Source organism: Armigeres subalbatus, chromosome 2 (assembly GCF_024139115.2).
Source record: "Armigeres subalbatus isolate Guangzhou_Male chromosome 2, GZ_Asu_2, whole genome shotgun sequence".
In the NCBI taxonomy this organism is placed as follows: domain Eukaryota; kingdom Metazoa; phylum Arthropoda; class Insecta; order Diptera; family Culicidae; genus Armigeres; species Armigeres subalbatus.
The window spans coordinates 32,880,112-32,905,722 of record NC_085140.1 but is presented as its reverse complement, the minus strand read 5'-3'; the positions used below and the strand labels follow the sequence as shown (position 1 = coordinate 32,905,722).

The window sequence follows — 25,611 nt, the reverse complement described above, 5'->3', positions numbered from 1 at the left end:
ATTTTATTAAATTATTTAGGAGGATTATCCGGAAAATCCCACCAAACTCTTTGTTGTCTTTTTATACTTTCTGTTTCAAATTTGGATAGATGATGAATTGTATGCACAGGCCAAGCATCTATAAAATGTGCCTCTTGAAATCAAAATGTTGGATAAAAATTGATATATTGGTAACTATCAAGGCTTTTACTAAAACATCATGTTTCATCAACAAAAATCGCTTTGAATAGCCATTTGGTCTGAATAAAACTCGAGAAATAGAATTTCCTAATGAAAGAGATATAAGTAAACCGTGCTTCGGTTTGGTTGTGTTCTTTTTTTCGCGTCAAATTTTGGTTGCCTAACAATTATCCGAATTTCGGACGGTCCGCGTTTTAACGGTTTTCAGATGTTATTGGTAATTCAAACTATGTCGAGAGTTGCAAGTGATCGCGATACACTAAGAAGGTTCGGCCTTACGTATTATGTACAATTTACCAACGAAAGATAGTCTTCCTCAAGCGTCTCCGGATATGGACTTATTTGGTGTGATAGTATCACTTCTCACTTCTCACTCCTAATTTATCACTTCTCGATGTAAAAAGCGAGAAGCGCAAAGTGAGTAGTGAGACGTATTGTACTTCGCTCTCCTCGTTTCAACAATGAGAAGTGAGAAATGAGGATTGAGAAGTGAGATGTCTCACTTTTCATTCCTCATTTATCACTTCTTGATGTAAAAAGTGAGAAGCGCGAAGTGAGTAGTGAGACGTCTCACTACTCACTTTTGCGCTTCTCACTTTTGACAGCGAGAAGTGATAAATGAGAAGTGAGAAGTGAGATGCCTCACTTCTCTTTTCTCATTTATCACTTCTCACTGTGAAAAGTGAGATCCTTTCCGCCAATCAACCCTTTCGGCCAAATGACCCTTTCGGCCAAATGACCCTTTCGGTCAAATGACCCTTTCAGCCAAATTACCATTTCGGCAAAATGACTCTTTCAACCAACCGACCCTTTCGGCCAAATGACCCATTCTGCCTAATGACCCGTTGGGCCAAATTACCCTTTCGGCCAAATGACCCTTTCAGCCAAATTACCATTTCGGCAAAATGACTCTTTCAGCCAACCGACCCTTTCGGCCAAATGACCCATTCTGCCTAATGACCCGTTCGGCCAAATTACCCTTTCGGCCAAATGACCCTTTTGGCCAAATAACCCTTTCGGCTAAATGATCCTTTCGGCCAAACAACCCTTTCGGCCAGTTGACCCTTTCGATCTAACGATCCTGTCAGTCAAACGACCCTTTCGGCCAAACGACCCTTCTGGCCAAATGACCCTTTCGGACAGATGGGTTTCGGCCTAATGGTATGTTCGGCCTGATGGCATAAGCCTAACGGCTTTCGGCCGAATGGGTTTCGGTCAAATGACCCTACTCCCATTTCATGACACAGGAGTGAGTTTATTATATCAAAACAAATCCATTTTTATCTGCAATCGATTGACATTTTAAATATTCTATTTGGCCAAATGACCTTTTCGGCCAAATGTCCTATTCGACCAAATGACCCTTTCGGCCAAGTGACCCTATCTGCCAAATGACACTTTCGGCCTAATGACCCTTTCGACTAAATGGCCCTTTCGGTCAAACGATCCTTTCGGCCAAACGATCCTTTTGGCTTAATGACCTTTCGGCCAAATGACCCTTTCGGCCAAATGTTTCTTTCGGTCAAGTGACCCTTTCGGAAAAAATTACCCTTTCGACCAAACGACCCTTTCGGCCAAACAACATATTCGGCCAAACGACCCTTTCAGCCAAATGACTTTCGGCCTAATGACTTTTTCGTCCAAACTAACCTTTCGGCCAAATGACTTTCGGCCTAATGGTCTGTTCAGAAAAATGGTACATTTGGTCAAACAACTTTCGGCCTAGTGGCATTCGGCCAAATGGCTTTCGGCCGAATGAGTTTCGGTCAAATGACCCTTCCCCACAATAAAGTACCTCAGAAATTCTGGAAGATTCAAAAAACTAATGTACCTAAATGGAAAACGACTTTTTGTCATGGGTCACAGACTACTAGATCTAAAATCCAACTCGGGAGTGGGTCGGAATCGGAAGAAAAATTCCACTCTAGATTTAGTCTAGTGGTTTTAGAGGCACTATTGTGCTTTGTAGGGTCTATAAAATTGAACTCGACTACTCGAAATTGGCATTGGAAACAGAGAAGTCGAGAAAAACAATACAACCCAAGGCAAATCTGGTTTCAGTGAAAAAGTTAAATTTGAATTAGCATTGCGACTTTCTATCGAATATTCATTCTAATGGATTAATTTTCAAATAAACTTTTTTTTTAATGAGCTGGCTCATTGTAACCGGTACCAAAAGTCCTAGAGAAACCAAAGTAGCGGTGAAAACTAAGACCAAACCGTTCAACATGTTGATGTGGAACAATCATATTTTATGTTAGCTCTAGAGGATTGTTATTAATTACTATTTCATTTGGCCCAATGTCACCCCCTGTGCGGGGTGAGAATGGGCCAATTTTGAACAACATATAACTTTGAAGAATTTCCATAATTCATTATTTTTTCCCCACACAGCGGTAAATTTATTATTCAAGCTTGTACCAAACTAATAAAAACTTGATTCCAATGATAACTACTAGAGCTTTGTAACATTTACTTGGAGCATACCACATTTTGGCCCAATGACACCCCCGTTGGCGGTACTTAAAAAATTGACCTATCTCTTATAGCGTAATTCTTTATTTCGGCGCCTTTTGTGCGGGCCAACCACATGCTACGGCGCTGGAAGTGACTAAGTAAGAAGCGAGACGTTTCACTATTTCTAATTTTTTACTTCACACTTCTCATTTCTTACTCCTTATTTCTCCTGAATGTTAAAAGTGAGAAATGCGAAATGAGAATAAAGAAAAGGGGAATAGGAAGTTACTCCCCACTTCTTACTTCTCTTTTCTCACTTCTTATTTTTCATTTGTAGCTTCTCACATCTTAACTATTATTAATCACTTCACACTTTTCACATTTATTTTGGTTGACAAAAAAAGTTGTAGAATTCTACGAAGCACCCCCAGGATTGTGCCTTTGAACCTGTTCGGCTAGACCCGTTCGGGCAATAGATATTTCTCCTTTGCGGCCAAACGGTCGTTTCAGCCAAATGGTTTTTTATGGCCAAATGACTTCTTCGTCCAAACGACATTTTCGGCATATTTTCGACAATTTCAGTCATATGATCTGTTCGGCCAAACGACATTTTCAGTCATATTCATTCAGCAAACGACACTTAGATCGTATAAATCGTTCTTCCAAATGACTCATCCGATTATATCATTTGGTCATGTTTGACCAAATGACCTACTTCGGCCAAACAGAAATTTTCGGCCAAATGACCAGACTTTGACCAAATGATTTGGCATATTTGGTCAAACAACTTTCACCCTAGTGGTCTAAGGTTAAATGGTCGTCAATCGACGACCCTCCTGTGTGTATGGATGTGTGTGTGCAAGAAAGCTGAGAAAAACATTACAAAACTTTTCAATCCTATTAATCCTTAACTTAAGTTGCATTTGAAAGGGACAAATCCTGTTTCTAAAACAAAAGACCCTTGAAAAAAAAATTGCCGTGAAAATCACAAAAATTTCTTGTGGAATTTCCAAAGAATTTTGTGGCGTAAATATTTTATGTAGATATTCCGAAGAATCTCCCATAGAAAATCCGAAGAATTTACTGTGGAAATTCTGAACAGATTCCCGTTGAACATTCTAAGGAACATCCGAAGAGTTTCTCGTGAAAATTTCAATGAATTTTCCATAGAAGTTCAAGGCTATTTTAAATTTACAAATATTTCGACAATTTTGGAGGACAAGACACGTGGATTCTTTTTCACAAATTTCATATTAATTTGTCCATTTCTAAACGTGTCCTGTGCATATGAACAGCCAAGATAACTAACAAAAATAATGATTCCATAATTAACTACCAGCGCTTTATAACAGTTAGGGAACGTCCACAAATTACGTAACGCATAGAGGGGAGGGTGATTCAGTGAAGTGTGACAACCCATACAAAATTTCCAGATGCTTCAAACAAAATGTGCGACATAGGGTGGAAGCGACGGAGTAGGTTGAAAATACCCTATTTTTGCGTTACGTCATTTATGGATCTTCCCTTGCTTGAAACACGTCACATTTTAGGCCAATGTCGTCCCCACTGACGGTATTTTCAGTGTAATAAGCAAACCAAAATCTTTGCAATGACGTCATTTTCAATGGTCTCGAAAAGAAACGAACACATTTTCGCGCTAATACAGTATGTCAAAGGACGACATGGTGCAGATTATAAAAAAAAACAATTATTCTTTGCAGTGCCTATCAAGTACTGTGCTATTTTACTCCCCTCAAACGTTGGACACATTTTGCAGCAGCTATTCGTATTAGCATTTTCCTGCAACATTTCCAAATAATTGTATTTCTTCACCATGTTCAGGAAATATCCACGCCTTTGCGTATGAATTTGAACTCAGCTGCACAAATTATCAATTCTATGAAATAAACCCACGGGTGATGATGGTGTCGATGCTTATACAGTTGCAGCTGACTGTTATACTACAAAACGAGTATGGAAGACACCCCCCACAAAAAATGCTTGTCATAACAATGAAGCTTAAACTGCAATGAATATGAAATATGCAAACATCCCACCTCCAGTGTTGAACCGCCAACAAAGGAAGAGGTCCTGCCGTGGTGCTGATGGTGTCGATCATTTAAAATAATGTTTGTACAAAAGCACAAAATGCGTCCGCAACTGCAGGAATTGGTGGGAACTGTACCGACAAAATGGTTTATTAACATTTCCGAAGTGCCAGGCTGATGTGGAAACACAACGACCGAAAAAGTGTAAGAGTTGTTAAAAATGCGTTCGAGTGTGCGGATGATGAGTGGAAATTAATTTTTTACGTGATCGGTTTGCGGTTTCGGGTTGCATCACACACCGCAGTACCATCACGCGTGCAAACAGACCAAACTGCATTACGGTATATGTACCTACCTACCTATCTCGCTCTCTAATGGGACGGGTGATGAATTTTAATCGAAATTATTATCCTGCTGCCGCCTGAGTTGTCCTTGATGGGAAATTTGCGGGTGTGCGATGAAAAATGCGACGATTCGTGTGAAATTGATTTTTGATATTTACTCATCTCGTCAGTTAAGTACACTTTGGGTGAATGGTGTTTTTCATGTTTGCGTTTGTTCTTTTCAGAAATTGTTGCGGATGTGCGTTGAGCTGGGAACCGAACCGTCACCAAGGTAAGCTTTCGGATATGAGAATTGCGCAGATTATTCATTTTCAGGGAATTTTAGTAAAGGTTAAATCTGAGAAATAAAGATATTACTAAGTAGGGTAATTCGCCAAATGTTTAACGGCTAATTTCTTCGTCTATTGTTGAACGCAGGTGCATTTCTTATGGAAGTTCAACAATAGGCGACAAAATTAGCTGTTCAACATTTGACGTTTCCCCTAGTATATAAAAAGAATATGAGTTACTCTTTCAAATGCCGTGTAAACTTTTTTTTAAAACGTAGTTTTGACAGAAAAACGATTATACATTTTGATCGGCAAATAATTTTAACCGTATTTATACATCAAAAATGGCATTTTTTGAGTTCTGAAAGTCACCCGAAGACGACTTTTCCGAAAAATCTAAAACAACAAAAGTAGATCAGAAATACTGTTTGTTAGGGACACCCTAAGTCAGCTAGGTAGATTTGATCTGAATCAACCAACTTCGGTGCTTTATTCAATTCGTTCATTTGGTAGCCTCAAGAAAAGCGGCTGAGCAAAAAAAAGTTAAGATAAAAGTATTGAGCATATGGACCACATCATCTCATATTTCCGTGAAGAGTTGTTCACCTTGGACCACAATTCTATACAAAAATTGCTCTCTTCTGACCAAAACCAAACTTTGCAATCGACGACATCATAACCGGTTCTACACCTACATAAGTTGCTACCGACAAGGTTTGCTCCTTAGAGATGAGCGTTTAGAAGCACTCTCTTTGATCCTTTTTGTGTAATATGTCATGCCTGTGCTGGCACTTGAACTCTCGATTTCTAACGACAAAAACTGCTCTTACGCACAAACTGTTGAAAGACACCAGAGACCAAAATTTGCATATAATAAGTCTGGTATAAATTTTAAGGGTTCACAGGATTTTCTATAAATTTTCGTTCGAAAGTATCTCAAAAATTCTATTTCAAATACAAAAAGAGTTAATAAGAATTCTATGATATACCGCAGCAATTTAAAAAAAAAATCCGGGAACATCAACATGTACATTGTACAATTAACTCTGTGTAAATTTTAAAAGATTCTTTCTAGAATTTTGGGGAATTTATTAATCATTCTGAAGTGGGTTATTTCTTTCAAAATTGAGACAGAAATGACTATCAGTGGAGAGTTTTTAGTTAAATTCTCAGGAAGTTGCTGAAGGAGTTCTAAAGAAATGTAGGAGGTATTGCTGAAGTAACTCCACCATGAATTCATTTATGAATACTTAAAAGAACTCTAGAAACAAGATGTACATTCCTGAAGCTTTTTTTAGCAATCTTCATGGCGTGCTTTCAGGAATTCCTTCTAAAGTTCCTCCAAGAAATTCTTTTGGACATCCTCTAAATATTTCTCCTGTAATTCCTCCCGGAGATCTTTCAGAAATTCCTCCAAAAATTCCTCTACCAGGAATTCATCCAGGAGTTACTGCTGCAATTGCTCTACCCGGGCAGAAGCCATGAACAGAATAACAAAACATGATATGGACTTGATTGATATAAGAGATAAAAGAACAGGCAACAATATCAAAAATTTACACCGAAACATCATTTGAATATCAAGATATGCTATGGATAAGAACAAACTAATGGCACATGATATTGATCACTTCTTACAAATAGCATAATTTGATCTCCTTATGATATTTTAGTGCAAAATATTGATATTGTCGTCTGATATTTTATCTCTTATATCAATCATGTCCATATCTAATTTTGCTATCTTATCAATATTTGATATTATTGAGCTATTTTCGTCTACTCGGGTAGGTATTTCTTCCGCAGTTCCTGTAGGAAATCATCCGGAGGCTCCTCGAGAAGTTCGTCCTGGGGATATGCCAGTGATTTCCACCGAAGCTCCTTCAAGAACTCCTCATGGAGCTCCTTCTCGAATTGTTCCAGGGATTCTTCCGGGAGATCCTTTTGGAATTTCTTTTTGAGTTCTTTCATCAATTTCTTTATATATTTTTTTGTTTTGAAGTTAGTCCAGGTATTCTTTTGAAGTTCCACCAGGATATTTTCTGGAGTTCCATCAGGAATTCCCTCCTAGAGTTCTTCCAGAAATTGTTTCTTCAGAACAGAATTTCTCATGGAGATCTTTCAGAGGTTCCCCCTAGCATTCCTTCGACGATATTTTTTAGAGTTTCTCCAGGAATTCATCCCGAAGTTCCTGCTGAAAACTTCTTGGTGCTCCTCTAGAAGTTTCTCCTGGATTTCTCCCAATTATTCTAATGTGATTCTTCCGGGAGTTCCTACAGGAATTTATTTTGAAGTTCTCTATTAGTGAGTCCTGCAGTTCCTCCAGGAATTTCAAGATAATTCCTCCTAAAGTTTCTCCAGAAATGCCTCCTGCAGTTCCGCCAGGAATACCATCAATTCTTCCTTGAGTTTCTACACAAAAACTTCTTGGAGTTCCTACAAAATTTTCTCCTGGAGTTCCTCAGGAATTTCATTTTCAGTTCCTCCACGTGTTTTTTCTGGAATTCTTGCAAAAATGTTGGCAGTGAACTGAGTTAGCTTTAGTGTGCACACACGCACTATACACACAAAGGCACACACATACACATGGAATGACAGACATTTGCTCAGTTCGTCTAGCTAAGTCACTTGGTATACAGTCAAACGTCCATAAGTCGATGGTCTATGACTCGATTTAGACTCATGGAAGCAAATTATGCCACATTAAAAAATGTTTTTTTGGCTACTATTATGGTCCCTTCAAAGAGCTTTCTAAGCAATTTCTTTTCGACATCTCGATATTTACACGAGTCGATGGTCCCTTCAATATCGACTCATGAAGGTATGAAGGTACTGTATAACACTTTCGGCACAATTTTGTTGTACGAGAAAGGCAAAAGGTGTGTAAACCATCGTTGAGAGGGTCTAGATCTGCCGCCTCAGAATCTTAAGTAAGGCTATACACCAGGGATCCAATATCTACCTCCCCAATTCGGGTGATGAGCGTTCATATGTCCCAAGAGAAGGAGAGAAGAAGGTGTCACACGGAGGATGTCATTCACCTTTTATTTAAAGCTAAGAACCAATTTACATGAGAGGTAGCCATTCATTGCGGTAATAGTAATGGAACCATGAAGACGGACACCAACGACTTGGAGGTCTTAACTGAACTGAAAGGAGGCTTCCGAGCCTCTTGAAAGGAGGCTTCCGAGCCTCTTGAAAGGAGGCTTCCGAGCCTCTTGAAAGGAGGCTTCCGAGCCTCTTGAAAGGAGGCTTCCGAGCCTCTTGAAAGGAGGCTTCCGAGCCTCTTGAAAGGAGGCTTCCGAGCCTCTTGAAAGGAGGCTTCCGAGCCTCTTGAAAGGAGGCTTCCGAGCGTCTTGAAAGGAGGCTTCCGAGCGGCTTGAAAGGAGGCTTCCGCGCCTCTTGAAAGGAGCCTTCTGACCCTCTTGAAAGGAGGCTTCCGAGCCTCTTGAAAGGAGGCTTCTGGAGCCTCTTGAAAGGAGGCTTCCTGAGCCTCTTGAAAGGAGGCTTCTGAGCCTCTTGAAAGGAGGCTTCCTGAGCCTCTTGAAAGGAGGCTTCTGAGCCTCTTGAAAGGAGGCTTCCTGAGCCTCTTGAAAGGAGGCTTCTGAGCCTCTTGAAAGGAGGCTTCTGAGCCTCTTGAAAGGAGGCTTCCTGAGCCTCTTGAAAGGAGGCTTCTGAGCCTCTTGAAAGGAGGCTTCTGAGCCTCTTGAAAGGAGGCTTCCTGAGCCTCTTGAAAGGAGGCTTCCAGGCCTCTTGAAAGGAGGCCTGAGCCTCTTGAAAGGAGGCCTGAGCCTCTTGAAAGGAGGCTTCTGAGCCTCTTGAAAGGAGGCCTGAGCCTCTTGAAAGGAGGCTTCTGAGTCTTTAGATAGGAGGCTCTGAGCCTCTTGAAAGGAGGCTTCTGAGCCTCTTGAAAGGAGGCTTCAGGCCTCTTGAAAGGAGGCTTCTGGAGCCTCTTGAAAGGAGGCCTGGAGCCTCTTGAAAGGAGGCTTCCGAGTCTTTAGATAGGAGGCTTCCTGAGCCTCTTGAAAGGAGGCTTCTGAGCCTCTTGAAAGGAGGCTTCCTGAGCCTCTTGAAAGGAGGCTTCCGAGCCTCTTGAAAGGAGGCTTCTGAGCCTCTTGAAAGGAGGCTTCTGAGCCTCTTGAAAGGAGGCTTCTGAGCCTCTTGAAAGGAGGCTTCTGAGCCTCTTGAAAGGAGGCCTGAGCCTCTTGAAAGGAGGCTTCTGAGCCTCTTGAAAGGAGGCTTCTGAGCCTCTTGAAAGGAGGCTTCCGAGCCTCTTGAAAGGAGGCTTCTGAGCCTCTTGAAAGGAGGCTTCTGAGCCTCTTGAAAGGAGGCTTCCTGAGCCTCTTGGAAAGGAGGCTTCCTGAGCCTCTTGAAAGGAGGCTCTGAGCCTCTTGAAAGGAGGCTCTGAGCCTCTTGAAAGGAGGCTTCCAGGCCTCTTGAAAGGAGGCTTCCTGAGCCTCTTGAAAGGAGGCTTCTGAGCCTCTTGAAAGGAGGCTTCTGAGTCTTTAGATGGGAGGCTTCCGAGCCTCTTGAAAGGAGGCTTCTGAGCCTCTTGAAAGGAGGCTTCGAGGTCTTTAGATGGGAGGCTTCCGAGCCTCTTGAAAGGAGGCTTCCTGAGCCTCTTGAAAGGAGGCTTCCTGAGCCTCTTGAAAGGAGGCTTCTGAGCCTCTTGAAAGGAGGCTTCTGAGCCTCTTGAAAGGAGGCTTCCTGAGCCTCTTGAAAGGAGGCTTCTGAGCCTCTTGAAAGGAGGCTTCCTGAGCCTCTTGAAAGGAGGCTTCTGAGCATCTTGAAAGGAGGCTCTGAGCCTCTTGAAAGGAGGCTTCTGAGCCTCTTGAAAGGAGGCTTCCTGAGCCTCTTGAAAGGAGGCTTCTGAGCCTCTTGAAAGGAGGCTTCCTGAGCCTCTTGAAAGGAGGCTTCTGAGCCTCTTGAAAGGAGGCTTCTGAGCCTCTTGAAAGGAGGCTCTGAGCCTCTTGAAAGGAGGCTTCTGAGCCTCTTGAAAGGAGGCTTCCGGGCCTCTTGAAAGGAGGCTTCTGAGCCTCTTGAAAGGAGGCTTCTGAGCCTCTTGAAAGGAGGCTTCCTGAGCCTCTTGAAAGGAGGCTTCTGAGCCTCTTGAAAGGAGGCTTCTGAGCCTCTTGAAAGGAGGCTTCCGAGCCTCTTGAAGGAGGCTCTGAGCCTCTTGAAAGGAGGCTTCCGAGCCTCTTGAAAGGAGGCTTCCGAGCCTCTTGAAAGGAGGCTTCCGAGCCTCTTGAAAGGAGGCTCCCGAGCCTTTTAAAAGAAGGCTCCCTCTTGAAAGGAGGCTTCCGAGCCTCTTGAAAGGAGGCTTCTGAGCCTCTTGAAAGGAGGCTTCCGAGCCTCTTGAAAGGAGGCTTCCGAGCCTCTTGAAAGGAGGCTTCCGAGCGTCTTGAAAGGAGGCTTCCGAGCCTCTTGAAAGGAGGCTTCCGAGTCTTTAGATAGGAGGCTTCCGAGCAACCCCCGAACAACTTGACATTTAGCCTTAGTTTCGCGTACCCACTTGGAAATCGCAGATGGCGCTTCGAAACATAAACAATGGGTCCATCCTACGCCACCGTTACACTTTTTCTCCATAGAAGTCATGTTTTTTGTTTCGTCATTTGTTGTCTCCAAATAACAGACAGGATCCTCATTTGAATAGGGCAGATTTTTAATTACGAAGTAAATATAAGAAAATAAAATGAACAAAGAGGAAAACAGATAATGTTTCTATTATTCGTTCGTTTACTTATTATGCTCAAGTGCATTAGGCGCAACGGAGCCAAAACCATTATTCATTGTTTTACAATTTTGCAGCTTGATGCTCAAATAAGGATTAGATAATCAAGAGAACAGTAAAACTGACTGAAAAAATCGAAATTCCTCTATGACAAGGCAGTTTTATTTTAATTCACAAAATTACGCATAATATTTTTCATTTTTTTTAATAAACACAATAAAATAATGTCTCGTCAAAATTTCTCGATTTATTTCGTTAATCAATTCTTTGGCTAATTTCAGGTGAACAGTTGAAGAATATTTGTAAAGATATGTATTCGACACGGAAGGACGATAATAGACAAAAGATAAAACGTCGATTGTGAAACTGTCAATAACCTGCTCTATAATTTATTTTGCTTTGCTCAATAAAAAAATAGTTTTAGTGAAATTAATTATATGACTTATTTAACAACTTTCGGTAAAAAGTGATAGAAATTTATTAACGAAAAAAATCATTACTTCAAAATTGAAAATTGTCACTTTGAGGAAGAAAAGTTTTTTACCTACCATCCATTTTAATCCATTTTTTTCATTATGTATGTCCACACTGATCTATGTAATACTAATAGTTGAATTTGAGAAATGATATTTGATAAACTTGTGAACAGATACACAAATAAATTACATATGTTTCTTGGGAAATCGCGCTTCCGTTTTACTAGTTGTTAAATTTTGTTAATTTTGTACTTTGAAAAATATTCACAGGGACTTATCCTGGTTTGCTTGGCATGTATTACGAAGTATCCAGTATCCATTTTTAAAATTAATAGGGAGAATCTGTCTTTTGCGCTAGAATTCCGCGGGTGTTACTTTCTAAAGCTACATCTTCTACATCTTCCAACTTTCTTAATTTTGTCTTCATGATACCGCCATCGGGGTGACAAATGGTCAAATGGGGATGAGAACGGGTCACTGTTTCAATTACATGGAATGCTTGTAGAATAGATTGAATGTTTCCGAGGACAAGAAAACTGAATTAAAAGAGACCTTTTTGAACTATTTTAGTATCCGCACTCCTGACTGTCGTTGAAGGCGCTGACCAATTCCCACCCCTCAGACAATGGGTCTGCCCCGATGGCGGTACTCCATATTAAAATGTCTGTATTCCAAACCTAATATAAAATTGTCTGCCTCCAAAATTTGAATAAATTTTCAAGTTAGGCGACATTCCCGCTGAACGATAAACCGATAAACCGTTATCCGAGAAAATTAACCCACCAGAAATGTTTTGTTAATACTCCCCAACAATCTTAAAGCGGTCATCTTAATACTCAGCTACGGAAGCCCCATTCTCCTTTGATTAAATCAAGTTTGATTGATTTTCATTTAATATTTTTCTGCATTGCACATCAATTCCAGTTTCGCCCTATTCGTGAAAAGATTCGATTAATCTCGAGTTTGACAGGACCACCCGGACCAAAATTTCGGGGTACAGTACATTGTACTGCGTATGTCAAGTTGCTCCCGGGTTGCTTCCGAGCCTCTTGAAAGGAGGCTTCCGAGCCTCTTGAAAGGAGGCTTCCGAGTCTCTTGAAAGGAGGCTTCCGAGCCTCTTGAAAGGAGGCTTCCGAGCCTCTTGAAAGGAGGCTTCCGAGCCTCTTGAAAGGAGGCTTCCGAGCCTCTTGAAAGGAGGCTTCCGAGCCTCTTGAAAGGAGGCTTCCGAGCCTCTTGAAAGGAGGCTTCCGAGCCTCTTGAAAGGAGGCTTCCGAGCCTCTTGAAAGGAGGCTTCCGAGCCTCTTGAAAGGAGGCTTCCGAGCCTCTTGAAAGGAGGCTTCCGAGCCTCTTGAAAGGAGGCTTCCGAGCCTCTTGAAAGGAGGCTTCCGAGCCTCTTGAAAGGAGGCTTCCGAGCCTCTTGAAAGGAGGCTTCCGAGCCTCTTGAAAGGAGGCTTCCGAGCCTCTTGAAAGGAGGCTTCCGAACCTCTTAAAAGGAGGCTTCCGAACCTCTTGAAAGGAGGCTTCCGAACCTCTTGAAAGGAGGCTTCCGAACCTCTTGAAAGGAGGCTTCCGAACCTCTTGAAAGGAGGCTTCCGCCCTTGATTATTATCCCCCTGTGGTAAGTGAGCCAAAAGTAATTAGGGATGGAACATTACGTTTTTCTACTCCACGATCATTGTATTATATCTTAAATGACCTAAAAACTATGTTATAATTATTAAATTGTGGCTAATCAAGAACAGTTCTCAATTCAGCTAGCACCACCCCTTATTTTGCATGTACTAGCCATAGATTAGAATTATAATTTATTATTAATATTACTAGACTGAACAAACGTGGAGATTTTTTTTCATGGAGATCCAAGTGTGCCATGGTTATGAACGCACGTGTTGTTGTTTTCGCGTCGGTTTGCCAATTTTTCTGCATTTTGTGAGATTCGGCGGTGATTTTCTCGTGTGTTTATTGGATACCGTGGAAAGTGATAACGACTGTAAAATGTCATTATATGCGTGTAAACTCTTTATGTAAAAAATGATACGCAACAAAGTCAAAGTACTGTTCCTGCTCGCTTTGAACTTTGTGGATGCAGATGTTAATCTGGTGAGCAAGTTTCATTTTGGTTTTTAACGTTTTCCAATGTTGAGTCGTAAGTTGTATTGGGTATAGTTTTTGCACTATTTTTAGGAGTGTGGTGACCGAAAGTCATTTAGTTTGTTTAGTCTGTTTAGTTTCTTCTTTTTACTATAACTAATCTTTTCTCATTTTCTGAGTGATCGATTGTTAGCACGGGCAATGCCCTTACTAATAATGTGATCAAGAAATGTAAATGTGCAAACATGGTTAGTGTACTATTTCTGTTGGAAAAATGGTAAGTAATTTTTGTTAAATCATAAATCTCTTTTTTTATATTGATTAATTTTATTACTAAATACGCGCCAGGATCAGAAAGTTAAATTTTGGTCCAGGAAGTGTGAATGCACTTCAGATATCCTTATGATATGTGGGTGTAATCACGCGGGGCTTATTGCAAACGACTATAGCTTCGGAATGCTTGCGTTCTTGAAATGGGCTATAGGAGTTACAATAGAGCTATCACCTTCTAGCTCCCGGATCTAAGATTCTTGCAATTATATTAAATTTTGATAGTTGCACGAATATTCTATCCATAATGCCACTGCCAGACAGTGGGAGTTAGATTGTAATAACACACACACACACACACTAGACTGAACAAACATGGAAAGTTCTCTTCTCATCATCATTCACACGAGTCAATAATTTCAAAAGAAATTTCGATAACTCAAGAGCTAGAAGAATTTAACTTATATTTTGTTACCTTTTTCAAATTATTCTTTTATTTACATTTATACATTACGTCTAAAATAATATGATTTCTTTGTATATCATTCGAAAATTTATATAGAGTTTCGCAAGATGGAAAAAACATTTTATTTTACATTATTACAAATAGAATTACAGATGGGACTGTTATGCTGCAATTTATAGGATGTGACAAAATGACTTGATATTTTTTTAGAGCTTTGTAGAACAAACTTCCCCTTTTGATCAATTTCTCATAAAGTTTAGCATAAGTTTTGACGATTCCCACAAATAACTCAAAATCAATTAATTCCCAAAACGGAATCGTGTCCATAGATTCCATCTATTGCTGCTTCATACGTTAAGCATGATCTTTACAACTTCTTCTCAGTTGACAAACAGTATATACTTTTATTCCAAATGGAATTCCAATGGAATTCCATGCAGCCCCAGAACAAATAGAATCGAATTTTTGCTTAAATGTAGAATGCGATATCATATTGATTCTCATTTCCCTAGTCTTACTGGATTGAGTTAACGTATGATCAATTTTAATTGTAATTCTGATGATTTTTCAATTGTAAATCACTTTTCCATAATCAAGAAGAGGCACTAACTGGCCACTAAAAAAATCTGCGCTGTCCTGTTATGGTCATTGATGATTCAACCGCGTTCGAAGGGCTGCGTAACCGAGATAATTGTCGGCAACAGTAGCCGCACCACATCCCACGTTGCACCATTTCTGGGTGGTACAGTTTTGCATACAAAACAAATCGAAATATTATTTAATACCTTATAAGAAGACAACAGCCTTATTTGCATGGAAAACATCCACACCGACGGCGGCGGCGGCTCTGCTACGACTCGCGGTGTCCATTACTGGAGCATGAATTTCAACACCGAGTGACCGAGGAAAAAGCCTCTTTTCGCTTGTCACACCATCATCGTCGTCGTTCATTTGGTTGTGGGCGACTGCAAAAACATCACTCCAGGTACCTACTCTGTCGCCATGCAAAATAAGCCTTGCCGATCGTTTTACCAAGCTTAGCTCCAGCGGAGACGGAGATGCAATTCCAATATCAATCGAGCGTGCGACGCGCGGCTGCGGTTGTTGGATAATGTAATCGACAACGATGACGACCGATGGGAACCGTGCCACCGAGTCACTGTGGCGATGTTTTGTACAATCGGGTGGTCAAAATATTTGTAGTCGGTGCATTTTTAGGAAGTTCTTTGGAATCTGAATGTCCATGAATATCCATATCCGACATATTCTAAACTTCTAAATCACACTTTTCCGTCGAAGGATTACGAACTCATTATGGAAACTTATTACCGATTTTGTCCACCTGAATCCCTCTTGTTCATTGCCGTTGCTGTGCTCGAACGTGATGTAACAACCCGATCGATCGAGATCAGCGCCGAATTGGGTCATTTACGGTGGGTACTTCAATAAATTCTGCACCATGCTTCAATTAATAATTTCACCAATGTTTGTTTTCGCTGCGATGCCTCCGTCATCGGTTTGAAAAATCGTCCGCTGTCATTTTTCGCGCTGACAATTTGCATCCACTGTAAGCCATCAATAATGATGTCCCTTCGGGGGAACGATGGCGAGCACAACGCATGGTACGAATCGACTCTCTCGACGTATTTATTTGCGATTTTTTACATCCTGGCAGTAATATTGACATTTTCGTGGCTGACACAGCTCCTAAAATTCGACTCTCATAATTTGCCCAATAGCATTTCGCTGGTTGGCTCCAGAGGGCGATATCGCGCTCCATGTATTGTGGAGTCGTTGAAAAACGACGAGCTGAATCCGTTGGTACTGGGAACTGCATCAGCATTGAGTAGTGCTGCAGCTCACTTGTTTTATTGTTCGACAGCTCATTAATTTTTCGATTTGCTTCCCGATCGTTTGCCAGCGGTCCTACTTGGAATCGTGGTTGCAGCGTTATCCGACACTAGAAGAGTTAGAAAGGTTCGAATTTGGAAGAATAGAAAATAAAAAAAATCTTTTAGAAAATGCAGAGAGGATAGTGAAAGCAAAAGTGATATGAAGAAACGGTGAAGATGAGATGCAGGAGAATGTGAATGAGAACATGATAAAAGGAAAAAAATGGCTACCATAGCCCTCATATGTAGAAAATTAAAGATTGATTGAATTCGGACCATATCTAAAAATAATTAAATTATAAGATCAAATACAATAGTAACAGAAGAAAGGGATTCACAGAAATTAAATAAACCCTGCACGGACCAGTCTGCCGGTTGTCCACGCATAAAAACCCGTGTCAGATTTCCTTCTGTATGCAGCACATCATACAGTCCGTATTCCGCGCAAACTTACGCTACATTTTATGCATATTGCATCCACAAACCAAACCGAACTGCATCACACACTGCACATGGATTGCATAGCAGCCGCCGAAAGAGCAACAAAGACCGATCGGCGGCGGCGGCGTGGGGGCAGTAGCAGCAGTTTCGACAAGCCGACAGGATGACATTTATGGTGAGAATTTCACGCGAATGTCCTGCCTTGTGATATGCAAACGCGTTTCGTACGCACCCGGCACGATTGGCGACGGTCGTCCTTTTCAGTTTTTGCATACATGCATCAGTAATAATGATTACGCAAAATTTTCGAAACTCACTACATAGTATTTATTATGTTCGATTCGAGAGGTCAGAAAATATTGGCATGCATCGATGATGCTCATTGTGAAATTTTTGGTATGTTGACTTTAAAATTTATTGTGTTTGAACAGAACGAGCAATGGCTCACCAGGGCGCAAAAATAATGTGATGCCGATTTAAATTATTGAGTTTTTCGTTGGTGTTGAAAAACATATTTTACCTGTAGGCCAAGCTTGGAAAGCTTCTTTTAGAAACTTGAAAAGTTCCTTCTAGAAACTTGAGAAGCTTCTCCCAGAAGATTGGAAAGCTTCTCCCAAAAGCTTTGAAAATTTCTCTCAGAAGCTTGGAAAGCTTCTCCCGGAAGCTTGGAAAGCTTCTCCCGGAAGCTTGGAAAGCTTCTCCCGGAAGCTTGGAAAGCTTCTCCCGGAAGCTTGGAAAGCTTCTCCCGGAAGCTTGGAAAGCTTCTCCCGGAAGCTTGGAAAGCTTCTCCCGGAAGCTTGGAAAGCTTCTCCCGGAAGCTTGGAAAGCTTCTTCCGGAAGCTTGTAAAGTTTCTCCCGGAAGCTTGGAAAGCTTCTCCCGGAAGCATATAAAGCATTTTCCGGAAGCTTAGAAAGCTTCTCCCGGAAGCTTGGAAAGCTTCTCTCGGAAGCATATAAAGCTTTTCCCGGAAGCTTGAAAAGCTTCTCCTGGATGCTTGGAAAGCTTCTCCCGGAAGCTTGGAAAGCTTCTCTCGGAAGCTTGGAAAGCTTCTCCTGGAAGCTTGGAAAGCTTCTCCTGGAAGCTTGGAAAGCTTATCCAGGAAGTTTGGAAGGCTTCTCCTGGAAGCTTGGAAAGCTTCTCCTGGAAGCTTGGGAAGCTTCTCCTGGAAGCTTGGAAAACTTTTCACAAAAGCTTGGAACGCTTCTTTAGGAAGCTTGGAAAGTTTCTCTCAGAAGCTTGGAAAGCTTTTCTCAGAATTTCAAAAAGGTCGTTACAGAAGCTGGGAAAGCTTCTCCTGGAAGCTTGGAAAGCTTCTCCTGGAAGCTTGGAAAGCTTCTCCTGGAAGCTTGGAAAGCTTCTCCTGGAAGCTTGGAAAGCTTCTCCTGGAAGCTTGGAAAGCTTCTCCTGGAAGCTTGGAAAGCTTCTCCTGGAAGCTTGGAAAGCTTCTCCTGGAAGCTTGGAAAGCTTCTCCTGGAAGCTTGGAAAGCTTCTCCTGGAAGCTTGGAAAGCTTCTCCTGGAAGCTTGAAAGCTTCTCCTGGAAGCTTGGAAAGCTTCTCCTGGAAGCGTGAAAGCTTCTCCTGGAAGCTTGGAAAGCTTCTCCTGGAAGCTTGCTCTCCTGGAAGCTTGGAAGCTTCTCCTGGAGCTTGAGCTTCTCCTGGAAGCTTGGTGCTTCTCCTGGAAGCTTGGAAGCTTCTCCTGGAAGCTTGCTTCTCCTGGAAGCTTGGCTTCTCCTGAGCTTGGAAAGCTTCTCCTGGAAGCTTGAGCTTCTCCTGAAGCTTGGAAGCTTCTCCTGGAAGCTTGGAAGCTTCTCCTGGAAGCTTGGAAGCTTCTCCTGGAAGCTTGAGCTTCTCCTGGAAGCTTGGAAGCTTCTCCTGGAGCTTGGCTTCTCCTGGAAGCTTGAGCTTCTCCTGGAAGCTTGGGCTCCTGGAAGCCTCCTGGAAGCTTGGAAGCTTCTCCTGGAGCTTGAGCTTCTCCTGGAAGCTTGAGCTTCTCCTGGAAGCTTGGGCTTCTCCTGGAAGCTTGAGCTTCTCCTGGAAGCAGGCTTCTCCTGGAGCTTGGAAGCTTCTCCTGGAAGCTTAGGCTTCTCCTGGAAGCTTGAGAAGCTTCTCCTGGAAGCTTGGAAGCTTCTCCTGGAAGCTTGGCTTCTCCTGGAAGCTTGGGCTTCTCCTGAAGCTTGAGCTTCTCCTGGAAGCTTGGCTTCTCCTGGAAGCTTGGAAGCTTCTCCTGGAAGCTTGCTTCTCCTGGAAGCTTGGCTTCTCCTGAAGCTTGGGCTTCTCCTGAAGCTTGGCTTCTCCTGGAAGCTTGGAAGCTTCTCCTGGGCTTGAGCTTCCTGGAAGCTTGGAAGCCTCCTGGAAGCTTGGGCTTCTCCTGGAAGCTTGGCTTCTCCTGGAGCTTGGAAGCCTCCTGAGCTTAGGCTCCTGGAAGCTTGGGCTCTCCTGGAAGCTTGGAAGCTTCTCCTGGAAGCTTGGAAGCTTCTCCTGGAAGCTTGAGCTTCTCCTGGAAGCTAGGCTTCTCCTGGAAGCAGGCTTCTCCTGAAGCTTGAGCTTCTCCTGGAAGCTTCCTGGCTTGGAAGCTCCTGGAAGCAGGCTTCTCCTGAAGCTTGAAGCTGCCTGAAGCTTGGAAAGCTTCTCCTGGAAGCTTGGCTTCTCCTGGAAGCTTGGAAGCTTCTCCTGGAAGCTTAGGCTTCTCCTGGAAGCAGAAGCTTCTCCTGGAGCTTAAGCTTCTCCTGGAAGCTTGGTGCTTCTCCTGGAAGCTTGGAAGCTTCTCCTGGAAGCAGGCTTCTCCTGGAAGCTTGAGCTTCTCCTGGAAGCTTGGAAAGCTTCTCCTGGAAGCTTGGAGCTTCTCCTGGAGCTTGGCTTCTCCTGGAAGCTTGGAAGCTTCTCCTGGAAAGCTTCTCCTGGAAGCTTGCTTCTCCTGGAGCTTGAAAGCTTCTCCTGGAAGCTTGGCTTCTCCTGGAAGCTTGAGCTTCTCCTGGAAGCTTGCTTCTCCTGGAAGCTTGGGCTTCTCCTGGAAGCTTGAGCTTCTCCTGGAAGCTTGCTTCTCCTGGAAGCTTGGAAGCTTCTCCTGGAGCTTGGAAGCCTCCTGGAAGCTTGAGCTTCTCCTGGAAGCTTGGAAGCTTCTCCTGGAAGCTTGCTTCTCCTGGAAGCTTGAGCTTCTCCTGGAAGCTTGGAAGCTTCTCCTGGAAGCTTGAGCTTCTCCTGGAAGCAGGCTTCTCCTGGAAGCTTGAGGCTTCTCCTGGAAGCTTGAGCTTCTCCTGGAAGCTTAGCTTCTCCTGGAAGCTTAGGCTTCTCCTGGAAGCAGGCTTCTCCTGGAGCTTGAGCTTCTCCTGGAAAGCTTCTCCTGGAAGCTTGGAGCTTCTCCTGGAAGCTTGCTTCTCCTGGAAGCTTGAAGCCTCCTGGAAGCTTGCTTCTCCTGGAGCTTGAAGCTTCTCCTGGAAGCTTGGAGCTCCTGGAAGCTTAGGCTTCTCCTGGAAGCTTAGGCTTCTCCTGGAAGCTTAGGCTTCTCCTGGAAGCTTGAGCTTCTCCTGAGCTTGGGCTTCTCCTGGAAGCTTGGAGCTTCTCCTGGAGCTTAGGCTTCTCCTGAAGCTTGAGCTTCTCCTGGAGCTTGGGCTTCTCCTGGAAGCTTGGAAGCTTCTCCTGGAAGCTTGGAGCTTCTCCTGGAGCTTAGCTTCTCCTGGAAGCAGGCTTCTCCTGGAAGCTTAGGCTTCTCCTGGAAGCTTGAAAGCTTCTCCTGGAAGCTTGAAGCCCTGGAGCTTGAAGCTTCTCCCGGAAGCTTGGAAAGCTTCTCCTGGAAGCTTGGAAAGCTTCTCCTGGAAGCTTGGAAAGCTTCTCCTGGAAGCTTGGAAAGCTTCTCCCGGAAGCTTGGAAAGCTTCTCCCGGAAGCTTGGAAAGCTTCTCCCGGAAGCTTGGAAAGCTTCTCCTGGAAGCTTGGAAAGCTTCTCCCGGAAGCTTGGAAAGCTTCTCTCAGAAATTTTTTTCTCAGAATTTCAAAAAGGTCGTTACAGAAACTGGGAAAGCTTGATCCAGAAGTTTGGAAAGCTTCTTCCAGAAACTTGGGAAACTTCTCCTGGAAGCTTCTTCCAGAATCTTGGAAAGCTTCTTTCAGAAGCTTGGAAAGCTTCTTTCAGAAAATTTCTTCCAGAATTTTGAGATGTTTCGTTCAGAGCATAGAAAAGATTCTCTCCGAAGCTTGGAAAGCTTCTCCCAAAGCTTGGAAAGCATTTTCCGGTGCTCGGAAAGCTTCTGCTAGTTTCGTGGAATGCTAATCGCAGAAGTTTGAAACGCTTTCTCTTGTAAGCTGGAATACATCTCAATGAAGCTTTTCACAGAAAGCTTTATGAAATTTGAAGTTCTCACCTAAAATATAAAAGCTTTGCCACAAAAATAAAAGCTTTACCAGTACCACGCGCATCAATTATTAGTGTCAATTTTTCCCAAACTCCCAACATGACTCATATTTTGAACACTCGTTTTCAAATGGTCTCGAATTTCGTTCTGGAAGTACTTTTCATAGGATCTCCATTCACCGTACAAAAACTTATTTGTTAAGCTTTCAGGGCGCAAAAACGTCGGTGTTTTGAACGAGCAATGTTCGGGGTCAATCAAAACGGTAATCAGTAACACTTGCCCTCCAATTGTCAAAAGTAAATTGTCTCAAAGCCATCATCAGCCAAGAAGATGAATCAACATGTGAACGAATCCCTTCCTACATCCTCGTCGTACTGTCTCAACCGGAAGGGTCGTGGAATAGGCTGGAGCAATAAGGTGCTGTCAATTATCATCCCAAGGCATTCGCCCCCGGAGAAATTCTTTTGCAAAAACGAGGCATCACAGCGAAATTGAATTTCCTTCTGAATCCATCGCTGCCATCGCCAGATAAGAGTGGCTCGTCCCCGTTGGTTCGTGCCGAGCGGGGCCAATGTGTGCGGCGAGATGCCACATCAAAATCGTTTATTTTCGTTTTTTTTTCTGAAACTCAGCCCTTTCATAATTCATAGCTCACGGAAATAGATTTGTTTTGTGCCCCGTGCCTGCCGCCTATCCCGGGGAGAGGAAATTTGCTGCCAACGGCAATCACCGCCGTTTGTTTGATGTCTCTTCAATTGATGTCAATCACCACCATCGCGATCCATGCGTCAACTGGGGCGAGCGACTGCGGGGTTTATTGAAACGATACAGTTTTGTGAGATATGAATTCTTGGGAAAATGTGTCGCACGTATTAGTTGCGATATTCGTTTTGTGACGTTGATAAATTTTTGGAACAATATGTGGATGCAACATCGATTTGTATGAAATCTTCGACTAGTGCATGGCCGTTGACAAAGTATTTCGCTGAACAAAAAAATAAATGGTTTTCAGGCCGACTGGCCACTTTAAACTGGAGCAAATTAACCAACATGGTAAACATCACCGAGCTCATAAGCGAATGTAGGAAAGTGTTCTCAGGAGGAGGCCCAGTTCACGACACCGCAGTTGTTGGCTGTTGTCGTACCTACTTACTGCCGCCCACTTTACGTAACGCAGCTCTGTGACATTTCGCACTCATGTGACTTTTGATCAACATATTATCATCGTGGTCGTGGTCATCATCGTTGGCATCATTCAACACCAACCGGTTGAGAGCCGGACCGTCGCGTCGCCGATGGTGCGTTGTAGAATCGCGACTTGCATTATGCACGCCACTTATGAAGTGGAGTAGGTAGTGAACAGTAATGAACTTTGATATGCAAATGAAGTAAATGGTCCATTTAAGAACATGTTTTCGTTCGAACCACTGACTGCTGGGTCGTTGCATGTTTGTGTCTGTTCTGCTTGGATATGTTAGTCGATGGAAATTGTGACCCCAGCAGGTGTTGCGTTATGCGACGACCTTGCAGCTGTCTGGTGCCGATGGTTGCAATCGATACCAGTAGCTGGATGATAGACGGAATTATTTGAAAACAATGTTTTTATATTGAGACGAGAAGTCAAGAACTACGGAAAAAAATCTGAAATGTGAGGCATTTGAGAGGAATGCACAATTTGAATGTTTGTCTATTTTATCCTTCGTGAATAGGATTGTGCTTGTTCATTGTGCAATATTTAATTGGGAATAGTTTTCCCAGTTTATTGAATAAGTGGTGTCCCCAACATATGCCCGGTAAGCAGATCGCGACAAAAAATCAATCGCTTCAAATGTCTAATAATCCTCCTTTTGAAATAGCCGACTTTCGCTGCATTGACTATTCGACTTTTTCTTATGCGGAAGCCATTAAATTTCTTGTATTGGCATGATCAGCAAAAAAGTAGCCCGGCATTTGTGTCGAATTTCAACCACAGTCATCGTTTGCCCTCAGCCAGGGTATGAGTCGTCGTGCTACTAAAGATCAAAGAACATGAGCTGCATGCGTTGCTGCGGTGATTGAGCGTTGCCGGTAGAAAAACAACTTCAATTTCCCTTTCATCCAAACGAATTCAGCAAGAGACAATTAATCAAAGTACGTTTTTTTTCTTTTCAGGTAAGTGTGTGCTCACAGAACATTTAGAAATCGAACGTAAGTAGCTGCGAGTACGAAAACCGTCGCGTGTATCATTCAAATACAACATAGTTGATGTAAAAAGATACTGACCAGTCGAAGGAAAAGAGCATTTGAACATGATTTCCATCTGTTGAATAAGAAGCAAAATTAACTTCTCAGAAGTAGAAAGTGTATAAATTTTAAGAAAGATGGTTTTTCAATGTTTTACAGTTTTAGTAGAATGTCGAATGTTACATTACGTTAAACAAATGATTGCATGGGAACATTTCATTCTTTTGATCATATTGATTTTTTCTATACACAATTTCATTTACTGTCTACAATTGCAATTCAATTCGCTCGTCCTTTGAAAATAATAAAATTCCTGTGCAACATTTTTACGAAGCACCCGGAGCGGAAACCAAAATAAAAGCGATCAACCTTCAATAATGAACTCAATTATCACACACCATATTTGGTCCAATCAGTAACAGTTTGAAGCTAACCGACGACAACGCGACGACACGATGCGGATCACTGCTGATAGCGATTCGATCGGATCTTTGAACCTCATGAATGAACTACCGGTCCGCTGCGTCGCGCTGGGATGACTCAACAATCATCAGGGAGTCGCATTGGCACGCGTGAAGACATAAAACTCTCACTTTCATTCGTATGGTGACCAGATCAAGTTTTTTTTTTATTATTTCGAAGATTTTCGAATAGGTGACAACGGCCGGCGCTCCTATGCTGGCTTTCTCGTTCGTAATCATGTTGGGCATGTGCGAAAAAAAACTTGTTTGGAATTCGTACGGTGGTCGTTGAATGGTCAGGTCTGTTTGCTGCGGTGGAATTATTTCATCAAAGAAAATATTGTTTACTTTGGATGAAATTAAACACACTTCTCCAAAAGTCATGCAAATTAGATTTGGCCATAAAGTGAATAAAAGCATTATACCACATATTTTTGAAACCAAACTAAGGACATGCTGCAACACAATTATAATATATTTTATTTCGAATTTCCATCGACATGTAAATAATTTTCAGTTGGTCGAATTCGAATAAAATGGAAGTTCTTTTGGCAGACTTTTCACTGGGGCTTTAATGGTTTAAATAATAGGTTTTCATGGTTTATTAGGCCTCTCAAAACATGTGGGAGATATTCTAACAGATCCCAACAAGCACTGCACGATGGACCACGCCGAGAAATTAAAAGGAAATAAATATGTTCGCCTTGAAGATGATATTTTAGGAACACAGTGTCTTCAGCAAAGTCAAAACATTATTTTGAAGTTTGTTGCAATAGGGTGGTCGTACTACATTTTGAGATAAATTGTTTAACTTCCATATTTCTAATTTTAACATTGTACTATGTTGTAGAAAGTTGTTCCTTATTTAATTTGGAGGCACGTTGCTGAAGAAACTATTGTTGAAACCATCATCAGGGCGCAAAGAAACAGACGTCTCACTTAACAGATGTTCCATCGTTCACCTTTTCCTTTTGCGATTCTTTTCTAGAATTAGCATACTGGCTCACCAGTTACGCGCCGGGTTCCATGCGCCGAGTTGTGCGCCGTGCAAAAGGTAAATAAACCAATGTCAAACAGATGTGAGCTTTCGGTAAGCTTCTCCACACTCGCTTCTAAGGTATGCAGCACATTGTCGTCCCTTCACGAAAAGATATTCTTTGGGGCGATTCAAATATGACGTCCACTACTTTTTGGGATTTCTAGACCCCATCCCCCCCCCTCTGTCACGCTTTCTTGTATACCTAGTACATGTACTGTCACAAAATCTTAGACCCCCTCCCCCCCTAAAACTTGTGACATCATTTTTGAACGACCCCTAGTGAAATTATTCGAGGTTTAGTAGTTTTTTGCTTTTCTTTCGCTTGCGTTGCGTTCGGTATATTGTTTAAGTGGATATTAGTAGTGCAATTGTATTTAATTTGTTATGTAATATTCTACACTTAAATTGAGTAAGTACTGCAATATGAGAAAATACCTTAGCGGCGCACAACTAAGCAAATATTCAATTTTTGTAGGTAGTCGATCGGCCACTGATGGCGCTCCCATTGATTTTGCTTGTGTTTGACGTTTGCACATTACCGCCATCTGGTTGCCACTTGTCCACTCACAAAGTATTTATTATTGGGCGAAAATGTTTCCATGACGATGATTTTTATTGCAGTGCGACGTCTGTTTCTCTGTAATTAGTGTGACCTAATATTTTGGTGAAACTTTTTAGTTTTAATCTGAGCGATTCCAAGCAACAGCATCAAAATTTAAGAAAATTTTTAATTCATGATTTTCTATTGAGTTGAAACTTTGCACAGTTTTTCAATTTCATCTAAATCGTCATTTTTCGATATCAAATCTTCATATTGAGTCACGACTAACTTTTCAAAAGGGTGTATGTGAAAATGGTTCAAAAATATTCAAAAA

General features: G+C 42.2%; 1 protein-coding gene across 3 annotated transcripts in view; it reads left to right on the top strand.

Annotated features, from left to right (window-relative positions):
* The window catches only part of LOC134218433 (uncharacterized), a 914,466-nt gene that overhangs the window by 678,266 nt on the left and 210,589 nt on the right, over window positions 1-25,611 (top strand). For 2 of the 3 annotated variants that reach the window (XM_062697417.1, XM_062697418.1), the window contains exon 3: window positions 5,254-5,300. The exons of the other annotated variant lie outside the window; for it this stretch is intronic. The gene's annotated coding sequence lies outside the window, so the exon portion shown is untranslated. The remainder of the gene's footprint in view (window positions 1-5,253; window positions 5,301-25,611) is intronic. 3 annotated transcript variants of the gene reach the window in all.